This window comes from Perognathus longimembris, chromosome 14 (genome assembly GCF_023159225.1).
Source record: "Perognathus longimembris pacificus isolate PPM17 chromosome 14, ASM2315922v1, whole genome shotgun sequence".
Taxonomy (NCBI): domain Eukaryota; kingdom Metazoa; phylum Chordata; class Mammalia; order Rodentia; family Heteromyidae; genus Perognathus; species Perognathus longimembris.
In genome coordinates this window covers 43434517-43449444 of record NC_063174.1, presented here as the reverse complement: position 1 = coordinate 43449444, position 14928 = coordinate 43434517, and the positions used below count along the sequence as shown (strand labels likewise).

The following is a 14928-nucleotide window of genomic DNA, read 5'->3' as shown; positions in this document are numbered from 1 at the left end:
ATGGCACTTTGGCTCAAGTAGTAGAGTGCTGGGTTTGAGCAAAAGAAGCTCAGGGGCAGTGCCCGGGCCCTGAGTTCAAGCCCAATGACTAGCAAAAAAAGAAAGAAAGACTTAGTTCTTGTGCAACAATCTTGGGAGGTAGGCACTTTTAATTCAATCGCAAGAGCCCTGGCCTCATGAATGGATTAATGTCAATACCATGGGAGTGGGATAGTGACCACAGAGATGTTATGAATTGAGTTCTACCCACTTTCCTCTCTCTTCCTGGCACTCAGTCACCATGCGACATTTCACTCAATCATGGATTTCTCAACCTCCAGAATGAGGAGCCAAAGACATATCTGTTCATTATAAATCACTAGTCTTAGGTATTGCCATAGCAACACAAGAAGATGGACTAAGACAGTAACCAATATGGCCAGGGGTGACTGTATTTCTAACTGAAACTGCCACAAGAGATGAAAGACATTCTGTAAAGATAAAGTGTATATATACTAGGAAGACATGGCAACTCTAAATATACATGCAGCAAACAGCTGAGCACCCAAGTATATGAGGCAAACATGGACAGAATGGAAGGGAGAAATACGCCTTTCAACCTTTTCAGTAATGATCAGAACAACCAGACAAATCAACAAAGATACAGGACCTGACCCCACACCCCTGGACCCAAGATGCTTATGCAGAACACTCAGCTGCGGACACACTCTTCCCAACACAGATTACTACAGGATTCAGGTACAGCTTCTGTACCTGGGACATGTGTGTGTTAGTGATCTCCCCTCCCTTCCTCCCTCCCTTCCAATGTCCTCCCCCCACCCCTTGCCAACACCAGGCTTTAACTGAGAGCCTCAAGCTCTCAGTTTGGGTTGCTGGCTCCCAGCTGGCACTCTACCACTTGAGCCACTCCTCCAGTCTAGTTTTTGCTGGTTATTTTGGAGATGAAGTCTCATGGACTTTTCTTCCTGGGCTGGCTTTGAACCATAATCTTCTAGACTCCTAAAGAGCTAGAATTACAAGATGAGCCCCCACGAGTGCCTGGCAAGTGGTTTCTCTCAAGTCACGGCAGAGGTCTGTGAACCCATTCCACTGCTTACCAAACATCTCTCACTATGTGTCAGGCTTTACTGCAAGAACTGAAGGAGCCAGAGTTAACAGCAATGATTCAATGGCTGCTTCTAGCACCTCTGGTTAAGGGTATCGATATTTTTAGCACTTGTATTGATATCAGATACACTTTTTTCTATTATATTTTAAAAGAGGCTGAAGTTTATGGGTGGAAATGCCATGTATTTTACATCTTTAGTATTAATTACTAATCACCTCTGTATCTTATGTTACTTGTTTCTATGTTTTTCCATTAACAATATTACTCTGTTTTTCTCTCCAAGTAGCAAATCTTATTCTTTGACCCCAAAGCCTGGGGCATGCTGGCCATGCTTAAGCTTGTGCAATACTACTGATGAGGAATACTTCTACCCTATCTTTTATAACATGTTTTCAAAATTTTTGCTGGCTTATACCCCAAGAGCACAGTCAAAGAATTAAGGTAACAGCATTCATTTTTTTCCTCATATGTGTTTCTGTCCACACATAAATACACACATGCAGGGCTGGGGATATGGCCTAGTGGCAAGAGCGCTTGCCTCATATACATGAGGCCCTGGGTTCAATTCCCCAGCACCACATATACAGAAAATGGCCAGAAGTGGCGCTGTGGCTCAAGCGGCAGAGTGCTAGCCTTGAGCAAAAAGAAGCCAGGGACAGTGCTCAGACCCTGAGTCCAAGCCCCAGGACTGGCCAAAAAAAACAAAAACAAACAAACAAACAAAAATACACACATGCACACAAAAATCACATTAAGCAACATCTATTTATTTCTATTAAGGAAGAGCTAAAGCCAAGGACATATGTCAGTTTTATATGATTCTTTATCTCAGTATTACTTTTTTCAACTATGTTAACAGTTTTTTTTTTAATATTAAATCTGTACTTGTGGACCACAAACTTGCTTGTGGTGTATCCAGTTAAAAATTTTACTGTTGGAGCTGGGAATATGGCCTAGTTGCAAGAGTGCTTGCCTCCTATACATGAAGCCCTGGGTTCGATTCCTCAGCACCACATATATTGAAAATGGCCAGAAGTGGTGTTGTGGCTCAAGTGGCAGAGTACTAGCCTTGAGCAAAAAAGAAGCCTGGGACAGTGCTCAGGCCCTGAGTTTAAGGCCCAGGACTGGCAAAACAACAACAACAAATTACTGTTATGTGCTTATTATTAAGTTTATGAATTTTGCATCAATTTTCATACATGAATATTCATTCATTCTGCTCACTATTATTTACAAATTTACACTAATATTTCTAAAGGGAGTTTGTACGGTAACTTTCTGTTTTATACTATCTTCATCAAGATTTGATAACAATGTAGTCCTGGCTTCATAGAATGATCTGTAATTCTCCCTTCTGTGATCTGGGTGTGGTTAGTGGGGTTTAAACAACATGGGATGTGAAACACACCCTGTGTATGGGTGTGTGAGTGTGGAACTATTAGTGGGAGGAGGAGAACAAATGAGGAGAGTGTTGGAGGTTGAATATGGTCAAAGTACTTTGTTTACATGTGTGAACGTGGAACAATGAATCCTGCTGAGACTGGTTTGGGAGTGGGAATGAAGGGGAGTGATAGAAGGGGTTAGTTGGATCAAGGTACATTCTGTGTACATACGATGAGTCAAAACTAAGCCCCCTGTACAACTAATTAATGGTCATAAAAATGTGTACAATAAATCCAAATAAATAAATAGCACTTGAGCACCTTGAAGCTTTGATAATTAAAACTGTCTAGATTTGTTTTAGGAGAATCTTATGGAAACTCTCTTCTCCCATGTTTATTGGTCTATTTGGGTTTTCTATGTCTTGTGAGATCAAACTGATGATTTGTATGTTTTATATTTATATGATTTGTATAGTTTCTATCTATATAAATCTATACCTGGCTTCTGGACCGAATTTGCATATGGCTGAACCCAGACTCCTCTAAGGCTTCTATTTGCTTAGTATTAGTGGCTACTTTCCTGTTTTAACACTGAATTTTCATCTATTTGCCTCATTCTTTCACCACCCCTTATTAGCTTAGCCTGGCTTTGAAACCTAGGTGTTTTTTTACCTCCCCAAAGCCTTACTTACTACACACACATCCCAGAAATAGAGGTGCTGAAATCACACACAAGGATGAGAAGGTGGCCAGAAAAAGGCAGCTTGATAAATGCAAGTTAACACACTTCAAAAGTACAGAGCCTGTTCACATCCTCTGGCCTGGAACCCCCAACCACTCAGAAAAGGGCATGTCAGCACCTTTACTAGCCCTTGCCACAATGTCCCCTGTACCTTGCATACTACTACAGCATATGACTACCATTCCCAGGTGGTCATCAAGGGCTGCTTCTCTGCCTACCCACCCCATCCCCTCTGAGACATTGGAGGGCATGTGTGCAACAGCCCTCAGAGAACATTTGGTGCCGGAAGGGATGAGCTCACTGTCTAGCAGAAAAGCCAGACTCAGTGTGCTACGTGCACTAAAGTCTTTACAGATCTCTGCTGGCAGAGATCCAAAGAGGGCTTCATGGAAAAGGTGGCATTTGGGGTTGAGCTTTTCTTTTCCCTTCCAGTCCTGGGGCTCGAACTCAGGGCCTGGGCACTATCCCTGAGCTCTTTTGCTCAAGGCTAGCGCTCTACCACTTTGAACCACAGAGCCACTTCTGGATTTTGAGTGGTTAACTGGAGATAACAGTCTCACCAGGACTTTTCTGTCAGAGCTGGCTTTGAACCATGGTTCTCAGATCTCAGTAGCTAGGATTACAGGTATGAGCCACTGGCATCCAGCTTGGGGTTATGTTAGAACTGGACAAGATCTGGAATGGGAGGAGGAGATGAGTGGATAAACTAAGGCATGGGGTAGAAAAGAATCCCTTTTTATATAATTTAATTTGCCAGTCATGGTTTTTAGCTGAGTTGGGGGAGGAAAAGCAAGACATATTTTGAAGAAGGAAAAAACAACAACACCACTTCCAAGTCACTGGGCACTGTGGCTCTTGCTTATAATCCTTGATATTCAGGAAACTGAGATCAGAGGATTGGGGTCGAAAGCCAGCTCAAGCAGACAAGTCTATGAGACTTATCTCCAATTAGCCAGTAAAAAGCCAATAGATGTATGGCTCAAGTGGTAGAAAGCCAGGTTTGAGAGAAAAAGCCAAGTGAGAGTACAAGGCCCTGAGTTTAAGACCCAGGACCAGAACAACAACAACACTGAAAGTGGGTCAAGGGGCTGGGAATGTGGTTTAGTGGCAAGAGAGCTTGCCTCATATACATGAGGCCCTGGGTTCGATTCCCCAGCACCACATATACAGAAAATGACCAGAAGTGGCGCTGTGGCTCAAGTGGCAGAGTGCTAGCCTTGAGCAAAAGGAAGCCAGGGACAGGGCTCAGGCCCTGAGTCCAAGGCCCAGGACTGGCCAAAAAAAAAAAAAAAAAAAGAAGCCAGGGACAGTGCTCAGGCCCTGAGTTCAAGCCCCAGGTCTGGCAACAAACAAACAAAAGTGATGAGTGAGGAGGGTAAGTATGATGTGTGGGGGGAGAGTGTGTGGAAGGAGGAGTTTGGGCTTAATCCCTGAGGAGTTCTTAGTGGCAGGCCCTGGGGGCCACTAAAGAAGAGCCAGGGTAGCGCTAAGCCTAGAAAGAGCTCACTTGCCCTGGGGCAGGCCTGAGTCCAAAGCCTATTGGCCCCTCCCCTACCTCTGTCTCTGCAAAACAACAAAATCAGGGTTGCTTGCCTGGATTTCTTTCTCAGACTAGCCAGGGGCTCCTGGTCCTCTTGTCTGCAGTTGTGACCCAGGCCAGCAGCTCGCATCATGCATGGCTTCCTGTCCCCCCTTTCTCTGCTCCGGTGAACATGGGGTGGGAATGCTATCCTGTGTTTCCTGCTCTTGTGATAGGAGCTGTCCTCCAGCAGACCCAGCTCTGGGCACCCTGCCCAGCGTGGAGAGGAAGAGGGGAAACTCTTGACCTTCACTTCCCAGTCCTTTTGGTCTTCAGCAACTTCAGCAAAACCACGAGCAGCCTAAGAGGTGAACTCAGGATGTATCTGTGGTGCTGGGCAGGACAGCTCCCAGCATGGCCCCTGGGGATCAGACCACTGCTTCAGGTCCCACTGCTGTGTGTGAGCGAGGTTGTGACTCACACCGCCTCTGAGAGCCTCAGTCTCCACGCTGTCAAGTGGCCCACTCTCCCTGCTCCCACTATTCCTTGGGGCCTGGGTTCAAAAGGAATGACAATAAGCCTAGCTCTTCATGTGGCTGAGATTTGAGGAGCACAGTTCAAAACCAGCCAACGCAGAAAAGGCCAAAAGAGACTATCTCCAATTAGCCAGCACACAGCCAGAAGTGGAGCTGTGGCTCAAGTGGTAGAGCACTAGCCCTGAGTGATAAAGCCAAGCTACAGCAAGAAGCCCCAAGTTCAAGTCCCAGTACTAGCATAAATAAAAAGTAATGACAAAGTATGTGGGACTCAGGGACAGTATTGGGATCTCACACCAGCCTCTCAGCCTGTTCTGGTACCTGAATCTAGTCTACAAACCTGGGCACACACAGACCCCGCCTAGGAGGGGTCCCTGGCCAGCAACCACATGTTCATTGTACTAAAGGACACATCCTCTCTGCCCACCACCCACGTGGTCACCCACTCTGGTTCTGAGACCACCCTCCTTTGCCGGGTCCTTGGGACCTGAGGCTCTCTTTGAAGGGAGCAGCTATCTTCATTATGCCAGTGCCTAGAACAATGATCATGGTTGGCCAGCCATTGCTAGACATTGTGTGGTACAACCAAAACAGAACCGGCCATCCCAGAGGTCCCTGAGGTCTGGCAAGTCAGAGGGGAAGGGACAAGCAAGTGGGAAGGGGACTTGGTCACCAAGAGCCAGCAGGCATCTTCCATCCATCTTGTCAGTGGCCCTAGGTGGGAGGGACTGTTCTACCATGTTGCAAACACAAGATCCTCCTTGCAGAAGTGAACAGGTAATAAAGCAGTGGGAGTACAGTCCCCTCCCAAAGTGATCTACCTACACTGAAAAGGTCCTCCCTGCTCCCAGCAAGCACCGCTGATCTCCCACATGGTCCTGAAGGAGTATCCAGCTTCCCACGGAAGCATTTCTAGTCTATGGCCAAATCATTGCCACTCCGATTGTCCCCAGGTGATGATGAAGCCTCATGATCAAAAACCAAAGTATCTCCCTGGCAGAGTGGATAGCCACAGATTAAGTTGCTCCCCTAACTCTCCAAACACCTTTGTTCTTTTTTGCCAGGACTCAGGCCAGTGTTACAGTTTTGAGAAGATGGTGACAGTGAGGTGGCTTTTATTTCCTCCAGGACCACTTCCCTTGGCCAGGCCAAACCAGGGATGAGAGGGGAACTGCTTGGCCAACTGGAAGATGGTCTGGCCTTTCTGCCTCTGATATCCTTAGAGGATACTAGAGGCCTTGACTTGGCAGGAACAAAGGCCTGCAGGCTCAGGGCTATGGCATAACTTATCCACTCTGGCCCAGCCTTTCCTGGCTCCTCTTGAGGTGCTGAGGTCAGACAGTGATGGTGGAGGGGGGCTGAGGAAAGCAGAGGTGGCAACTTAAGACACTTGGGTTTGAGACCTGGTTTTCTTAATGAGTCTGTGCTTGCTCTGAGAACATCATTCAAGAATAAAAGGAAGCAGGCAATGATTATGGGTCCTCCTCCACCATTGCCTCTCTGCATGTTTTAGTCCAGTCATGGTAAGGAACATGGCCGCTTGGGTGCATATCCTGCTTTAGACTCATACGACGTAACATTCTGACCTGAGGATGTTTTCCCAAGAGCCACTTTCAGTTGGCCTGGAGCAGCCCAGACAAATCTAGAACAAGGACACATCAGACTTGCTGAGCTGTCCACGTGCTCATCTCAGTGGAACCAGGTCCCTCATCTTGGGTCCCCCTGTGACTCTGCCTTACAGGAGCTGCACCAGCCAAGTCAAAGGCAAGGAAACAGAGAGCCTCAAGTGTACTACCCATGCCGGTGTGTGGGTCAGCTGTGAAAACTCGCTCTTCTCCCAGGGGAGGGGGAGGTGCAGGCCCAGAGCCCAACTCAGTACACAGGGCACTAAAAGCTGCTGATCTCACTTAGCGCTGAGCACTTCCCCTAAGTACTTTCATTACAGCTTTTCCCAGCTCCGGCCTGTCCATACCCTGGACACAGCACAAAGAGCTCCCGTCACTTTCTGTGCATTACCTCTATGATTTTTCCTGTATAGCTGTCTTTCAGGAAAGGCCAGGGTTAGAGGGTCTATGTGACAGGAGAGTGAGTAGAGGAGTGTAGGCCTGTAGGACTACCCACTGTGCCACTAGACACGGGTATCTCACAGGTGGAAATAATATGGATATGGGTAGAAAGCATATTGGTGTCACAGGCAGCTGAGGAGACTGGGAAGGAAGCATTCACGGGCTAGAATACAACTGGAAAGTGGGTTAGGCCAGCCTGCCTTCCAAGCCCAGAAGGAGCCCTAGACAAGTTAAGAGGAAACCCCACCATTCTCCACTGAGGCGGACACAGATGGCTTCCGTATAGGCCAGAGCCTCTGGGAGTAATACTTCCCATCTGTAGTGAATACCTGACACATTTCCAAGGCCCTCCCACCCATCTGGAGAAGGGGTCTCCGTGCTCAGCTGTCAGTTAGGGAAACTGAGAGCAGAGTCCCAACAATAGGAGCTCTTGGTCCAGAACTGGCCCTCTGCTTTATGAATCTGGTTGTCCTCCCACAATTCAGGGGTAGAGCAGGGGCTCTCTCAGGCCTCATCCTGCCTCCTAGCAGGAGAGACATACACCATTCACTTCCTGGGGCCAAGGGCACGAGGAATCTTCCTGGAGGAGACACCCCAGAGGAGGCACTGGACACAAGCTCTTCTTCCAGCATGGTGGAACCTCTCCTCTTTGGCATTGCACTGTCACCCCACAAGTGGCTGGTTCTCATCTTGATTTCTGGGGAGCCCATTCCTTCCCATAGATCACTCACTCTAGAAATCTTGGTGGCCACGAAGCAGTCCTGGGCATGCCCATGGTCACAGGGAACCAGCCTTGGTGGCTCTGTGCCCAGGGGAGGGCTGAAAAGTAGCCATTGTGTGCCAGGTGCATGGTGACTCCTTCATTCAGCATAGGTAAGTGTCAGAACCGCCTTTCTCAACATGGTGCCAGAGAGATACGGGTCCTCCTGCGGTGTGTCACCTCCTTGACGGTCCCTGTTCTCCAGCCAGGCTCACAGCTGCTCACAGCCACCAGAGCACAGGGACATCTGTCTTTGGGTCTGACAGGCCCATGGGAACTGTGCTGCGAAGGTTCCCAAGTGGCAATTGGGCCCCTCTTCAAGCCCTTCCCCTCGAGTAAGTAGAAAGCATACTTTAAAGGAAAACCTACACCTGCCAGGAGAAAGTCCCCCTACAGGGTGAGGAAGAGGAGGAGGAGGAGGAAGAGGGGGAGGGGGAGGAGGAGGAGGAAGAGTAAAAGGAGGAGGATTAAGAGGAGGAGGGAGGAGGAGCATCAGGAAGCCACTCCAGTCCACCAGGGGTAGGGGAGGAGGCAGGAAGCCCAGGGAGTCGGAGGCCTGGAGGAGCCTGCTGAACCCTAGGTGCCTCAGCTCCTTCATCTGTACCAGGAACATAGCTGGCTCTAGGACTAAAGCACGGATTCTTTCAATCTCCCTTTGTTTCCCCTCCAGAAAATGGAGAAGGTAAACTGAGGGACAGTGGGAGAAGTGAACTTCGATCCAGTGGAGTCCACTTCTTTCCTGGGACAACTGAGAGCCGGAGGGCAAGGATAAGATGGGCATAGGGAATGCTAATAGAACATGGGGGAATGCTAGCATCAGGACCAGGTCTCAGTGAGAATCACAGCTGCTTTGCCCCTTCCTGGGGGAACTTTCCCTGGGCCTCCTCGGAGCCTCCTCTCCTAAAGCCAACTCTCATCTTTCCCTGAGTCCACGCGGCCAGCCCAGGCCCACAGCTCACTCTGGCCAGGTGAGCTCCCTGCAGTGTTGACACCCCACGCCTGGGGCCCACGCGGAAGTTCTAAGTCTGAATCCTCAGGAAGGGAGCACTGAAGTAGGAGTCCAGCTCAGGCTGAACCAGGGGTCTAGAAAGCAAGAACAGCCCCTGCCCCTCTAGGGCAGCAGGTCATGCGGGGGGGGGAGGGGGGCCACTAAGTGACCTTGGCCAAGTCACAGCACCCCTGGGTCTCAGCTTCCCTGGAGCAGAACCTTTATCTGAACCCGAAGTTTCTCTCTCTAGGCCAAGATGAGGATGGGCCAAAGAGCCTTCTTTGGAAGCTTGTAGGAGAACACTGGCATCCTTTGCCCCTGGAGGGCGGGGAGGAGCGGGGCGGGGGGCGGGGGTGGCGCCCAGGCCGCCCAGCCCAGAACGGGACCCCTCACCCCATAGCAGCAGCGCAGTGGCGAGGCCGGCGTCCCCGGGCCGGCGGAGTGGCCTGCCTCCTCCCATCCCGGCCAGCGAGGGGGCGGCGGAGAGCCCCGGGGAATCCCTGCGCGGGTGGGGTGGGGAGACTGAACCCCCACTCATCAGGGAGAGGGGGCAGGGGGACCCACCCCCACCCCGGCAAAGCCTTTGCCCGCTCCCAGCCAGCCAAGAAGGGTTCCGCTAAGGCAGGGCCTGCCCTGGTGGGCGGCCGGCTCCCCTTCCCTGGGTGCAGGCTGGGGGCCGCTGGCGTGGCGCAGTCTCCCCCACCCGCACCCCCACGGGCTCGAGGCCCCTCCCCGCCCCCTCCCCGGCCCGGCGCCCGCCGGGATCCTCACCCCTTCTCCGGGCGCGCGCCGCCCGCCCGCGTGCTCACCACGTCTGCGCCCCGCGGCGCCACGGCCCAGCCCCAGGCAAAGGTACTCGGTAGCGGGGTTCGGGGACCGGAACACGCTCCCTACCTGGGAGGAGACAGCCAGCCGGTCCTCCCTCTTCCTCCTCCTCCTCCTCCTCCTCGCCGGCTTGGCGATGCCAGCCCCACCTGGCAAGGGACTGTCAGCAAATTTCCCTCTGCATCCGCCGCGCGCGCGCGAGCGAGCGGCACCCCGGCTCCTCCCCGCCGGAGCCGGCCTCGGCCCCGCCCTAAGCCGCTGCGACCTGTCGGGGGAACCCGGGCTGGAGCATCACCGGCAGAGACCCAGGCTCGTGGTCGGAGATCCTGTGCCTACTCGAAACCATCGGCCCGTCACGATCGCAGGCGCACCAGGCTGCCGTCCCTGGCTGCAGTTCGCTCAGCAGCCTCCGAAGCCTCCCGGCAGCTGCCCGGCCCACCTTCTCTCCTCCCCCCAACTCGGCTCGGCAGCCTCCCCTTCCCGCCCGCTGAAAGCCCCCCCCCCCCGCCACCTCCCGTAACGCTCTGCCCACCTTGCGACCCCTCCTGGCACGGCTCAGTGGCTGGTTTCCATTCCGCTCCTGCCCCCTTCTTTTCCAGCAAAATAAAGATCTACGCATTGGCCACAGCCCTGCCCAAGGGGCCCAAGGGAGTGGGCTAGGTCATTTACGGTTTTGCCGGGGGCCACACTCCTCCAGTGGATATTGAGTTTCATCCAAAAGCTGGCTACCCCATGCTACATGTGATGGTTTTAACCCTGGGGCAGATACCACTTGTGTGCACCCTAAAGATGAGTGAGCAAAGTAAGAAACTGCGGGGGGGGGGGGGGCAGGAACGTTTACTTCATAGACATTGGTGAGCACTTGCAGTACAATAGCTAATAAGACAGGAGCTACAAATTACCATGGCAAATGCACAAGGCTGCCAGAGCCACTAATGAGTGATGCGCAATGGTGACTCTTTTCCGGTGTTATTGTCAGAGCTGTTTAGCAATACACTAAAAGGCCATAGAGGAAGCAAGAGAGCACAGGACATTTAACACTAGAGCAGGGGGCCGAAGGATAGAGGGGGGAACACAGGATTCTCACATAACCAGAGCACTGTACCCCTTGCCAGGCTGGTGCCCCCTGGTTATGTCTCCCCATGCCAGGCACCTGCCTTTTCCAGCCCTCTCTCTGGTTCTTCTGCCCCAGGAACCCCATAAGAACATGAAGGTACACCTCTACACAGATTCTGTTTAGGGCGACCCATGTAAGCTTAGGCTCAGTCACCCAGTCCTTCCTTGAAGGTACAGGACGACTTTTAACTTGGATGCAGTTGCCTAATAGGTCATTGAGGTTTGTCTTCTAGCCCTGGGTTGGCTATGGCCATGCTGGGCAGTCTTGTAGTAGTGTTTAGGAACCCTAGCTGCTTGGATGTGAGTCTAATTGGAGCACCAACAAATGAGACTTAACCTCTGTGAGCTTCCTTGCTTGTACATGTAAAGTTGGATAAAAACTAAGGTTATTACGTAGTCATGAAGATTAAATACGATATTGTATCCAAAGTGAGTGCACATTAAGCATGTTGTGCTGGTGGTTTATGCCTGTAATCCTATCTACTCATGAGGTTGAGGTCTGAGGATTGCAGTTGGAAGCCAGCTCAGGTAGAAAAAGTCCATGAGAGGACTGTTCCTAGACCCTGAGCTCCAGCCCCAGTACTGGCACCAAAAATATTAAATGTTTAAAAAGTAAAATTGTGCAGTCATGTTGGTTGGTGTTGACAATGTTATGTTGGGAGAGAGTAGAACCTAGAGCAGAGCAGCTTCTCCTCCCTTCTCTGTTCCTTCATCACAGATAGAACCTGCTATGGAGCCCATACCTAGTCCCCTGCAATCCTTGAGGAGACCCCCACTAGGTGTCATTGGCATGCTATGATGGAGGAAATACAGAAAAAGAGGAAGGAGGGCCTGTACAGGTGGGCTGTACAGTGACGGAAGAGATGACACCAATGTCCCAATCAACTACACACCAACTACCCATCTAAGTGTCAGACTCGTAAAGGTTTTTGGTGTGGTTGAATTTATGGCAGGGGACTGGAATTTGTTCTCAGTGCCTGTGGCGCTGCATTGGGGGGTGCCCATCACCTGGACTGTCATCTCTGAAGGACGAGGTCTACTATTGACTTTATGAACTGTGTTGTTCATGTCTAACATCTTGCCTGAAAGCACAGTGCAGCATAATACAAAAGAAACACATGATTCTGAATAGTCCAAATGGATGGAACTGTCTGACAAAGTCAGTAAACATAATTTCACAGGTCTTTCTTTCCTTCTTCCTTATAGAACTCTGAGGGTTGCAATCTACACCCATGACAACACTGCTAAAGACTGCATATCCCAGGTTCCTTTGCAACCAGCTACAAGGGCCCTGTAGGGTGTGAATGGCAGGGATCCTTAAAAAAGGGAGCAGCCTTCCTCCCACATCTTTCCCCTTGGTGAAGACTAGGACATAAGCTAGAGTGGAGAGAGGGCAGCTTTGATGCTACTGACCAGGACAACTCCCTAGGGCTGGCCATGCAACAGGATAGAAAGAACCTGAGGTTGACCTAGAGGTTGGGATCTGGAATGCCTTGGTCTCCTTGGTCTTTTCAATGGAAGAGCAGAATATCATTGTTTGGTCTCTGTTACAGCAGCTGAGCCAATAGCTTAGCAGATAAGCCTAGGTTCCTGGATTGCAAACCTGCAGCAGAATGTGCAGGAGCATATTGAAGAGATGGGAATAAGGAAACAAGCACTAAAGCAATGGACATCAAGAAGAAAGAGTTGGGAGTCCTTTAGCAGAAGGTTCTTCCAAGAGGTCTAGAAGGCCTGGCTGTGTTCAATAAGATCAAATTGGAAATAGGCTCAGAGCAAAGAGAAGATTAAGTCATTGACTAAGTGTTGTTTTTTAAGAAGGAAAACAATTCTATAACATATTTAGAAAATAATTTAAATTGCTAGTTGTGGGTGGCTCACGCCTGTAATCCTAGCTATTCAGGAGGCTGAAATCTGAGGATTGCAGTTCAGAGCCAGCCTGGGCAGGAAAGTCCATCCGATTCTTATTTCCAATTAACCACCAGGAAGCCAGAAGTAGTGCTGTGGCTCAAAGTGATAGAGCACTAGCCTTGAGTGAAAAAGCTTCAGGGGCATTGCTCAGGCCCTGAGTTCAAGCCTGATGACCAACACAAAAATGTGTTCTCTTTATAGGTGGACAGGGAGGTAGGGATTTCTAGAGATGAGATCTCTAGCACACAGTAATACCCACACTGAGAGTCCACACTCCCCACAGATGAGAGGACGCCCCTGGAATCACTTGGTGCTCCCCTGGTGGCGAATCTAGGCCTGCCTTCTCCAGAGGCAGCCCCAGCTGCCCTGCCCTCTCCAACCCTGATTGGTCCCCACTTACCAAAGCCCTACCGGGCCAGTGTCTTAGCCAGCAGCCTTGTGAGACAGAACTTCTCTCTGGGAATAAGGAGGTTAGTGCTGTCCACTACCAACAGTGACTACCAAAGATCAATATTGAGAAGTTCTGGTGGGTGAGGTCAGAAGCAGGTATTGGTGACATCACAAAGGAAAGCCAGGGTCATTAGGGAATACTGGAGGTACTTGAGGCATTGGTTCTACACCCACAACTTGGCCATCCTGAACATTTCCTAGTAGCTCTCAGGGTTTGGAGTCTGCACAGCCTTATCTCAATTCTGTCTTTTTTTTTTTTCTTCTGGTCTTAGGACTTGCACTCAGGGTCTGGGTGCTGTCCCTGAGCTCTTCTGTTCAAGGCTAGCACTCTACCACTTTAAGCCACAGTACCACTCCCAGTTTTCTGGTGTTTAATTGGAGAGAAGGATCTCATGAGGACTTTTTAGTCTGGCCTGGCTTCTAACCATGATCCTCAGATCTCTGCCTCCTGAGTAGCTAGGAATACAGGTGTGAGCCACTGGAACCCGGCTTCAGTTCTGTCTTGATTTTGGATGAGCAGTAGGGACAAATTACTGAAGAATATGTGACACTAGGTACAGTGACATATATCTGTGACCCAGCACTTGGGAGACTGAGGCAGGAGAACTGAGAGTTTGACACTGAGATTGGGCTACACAATAAGACCCTATTTCAGGGGGAAAAAAAGTTTGGGAACTGAAGTGAGGCTCAAGCAATAGAATTCCTACCTACCAAGTATGATGAGATAAGCTCAAACTCCAGTACTGACACCACCACCCCCATGATGTGTTTGGAGTGTGTGTGCGCACACACATGCACTTCTGTGCATATGTTCACACATACCACTATTGGGACTTTAACTCACTGTTAAACTGGGCACTGTTACTTGGCTTTTACACTAAAACTGGTACTCTACCACTTGAACCAATTGGCCATTTGGTGGTTAGAGATAAGAGTTTCATGGACTTTCCTGCTTGGGCTGGCTTTGAACCATGATCCTCGGATCTCAGTGTCCTAAGTAACTATGATTACAAGTGTAAGCAATCACTGGTGGGCTTGAATTACAGGTTCTTATATTGATACTTTATTTCATTTAAAGAAACCCTCTCCCCACAACCTAATACCAATGAAGCAAAATTATGGCTTTCCTCTGGGCTAGAAAGTCAGGATTCTGCCACTACTCAACAGGCCAAAGTTCTTGCTATCAGCTTTATTGTACTGCTTCCATTGGGAGTTGATTTCAGTTTTCAGTAATAATCTTTTTTTTTGTTTTATGGCCTTTATTAGCTTTATGAAATAATTTCATGTACAGAAAAGTATACACAACACACAAACAGGATCATGAATAATTGAAAAGCAAGCACTTCCTAACCAAAACCCAAGTCAAAAACTAGATTTACCTTGGGACTTCCCTGTGTGCTTTCCAGTCATACCCCTTCTCTCCTGGCCCTTTCTCTCATCCCTAGACATAGCCCTATCCTGACCTACATGGAAATTCTGTCCTGATCATTTTATCAAAGCTGTGGACAAAACACCTGACGTGGACACT

At 49.8% G+C, this 14928-nt stretch overlaps 1 protein-coding gene across 1 annotated transcript in view; it reads right to left on the bottom strand.

Annotated features, from left to right (window-relative positions):
* Window positions 1-9965, bottom strand: part of Tmem63c (transmembrane protein 63C) — a 58075-nt gene extending 48110 nt beyond the window's left edge. Inside the window, exon 1 of the mRNA XM_048362568.1 lies at window positions 9911-9965. The gene's annotated coding sequence lies outside the window, so the exon portion shown is untranslated. The remainder of the gene's footprint in view (window positions 1-9910) is intronic.
* Between the last annotated feature and the right edge of the window lie 4963 nt (window positions 9966-14928).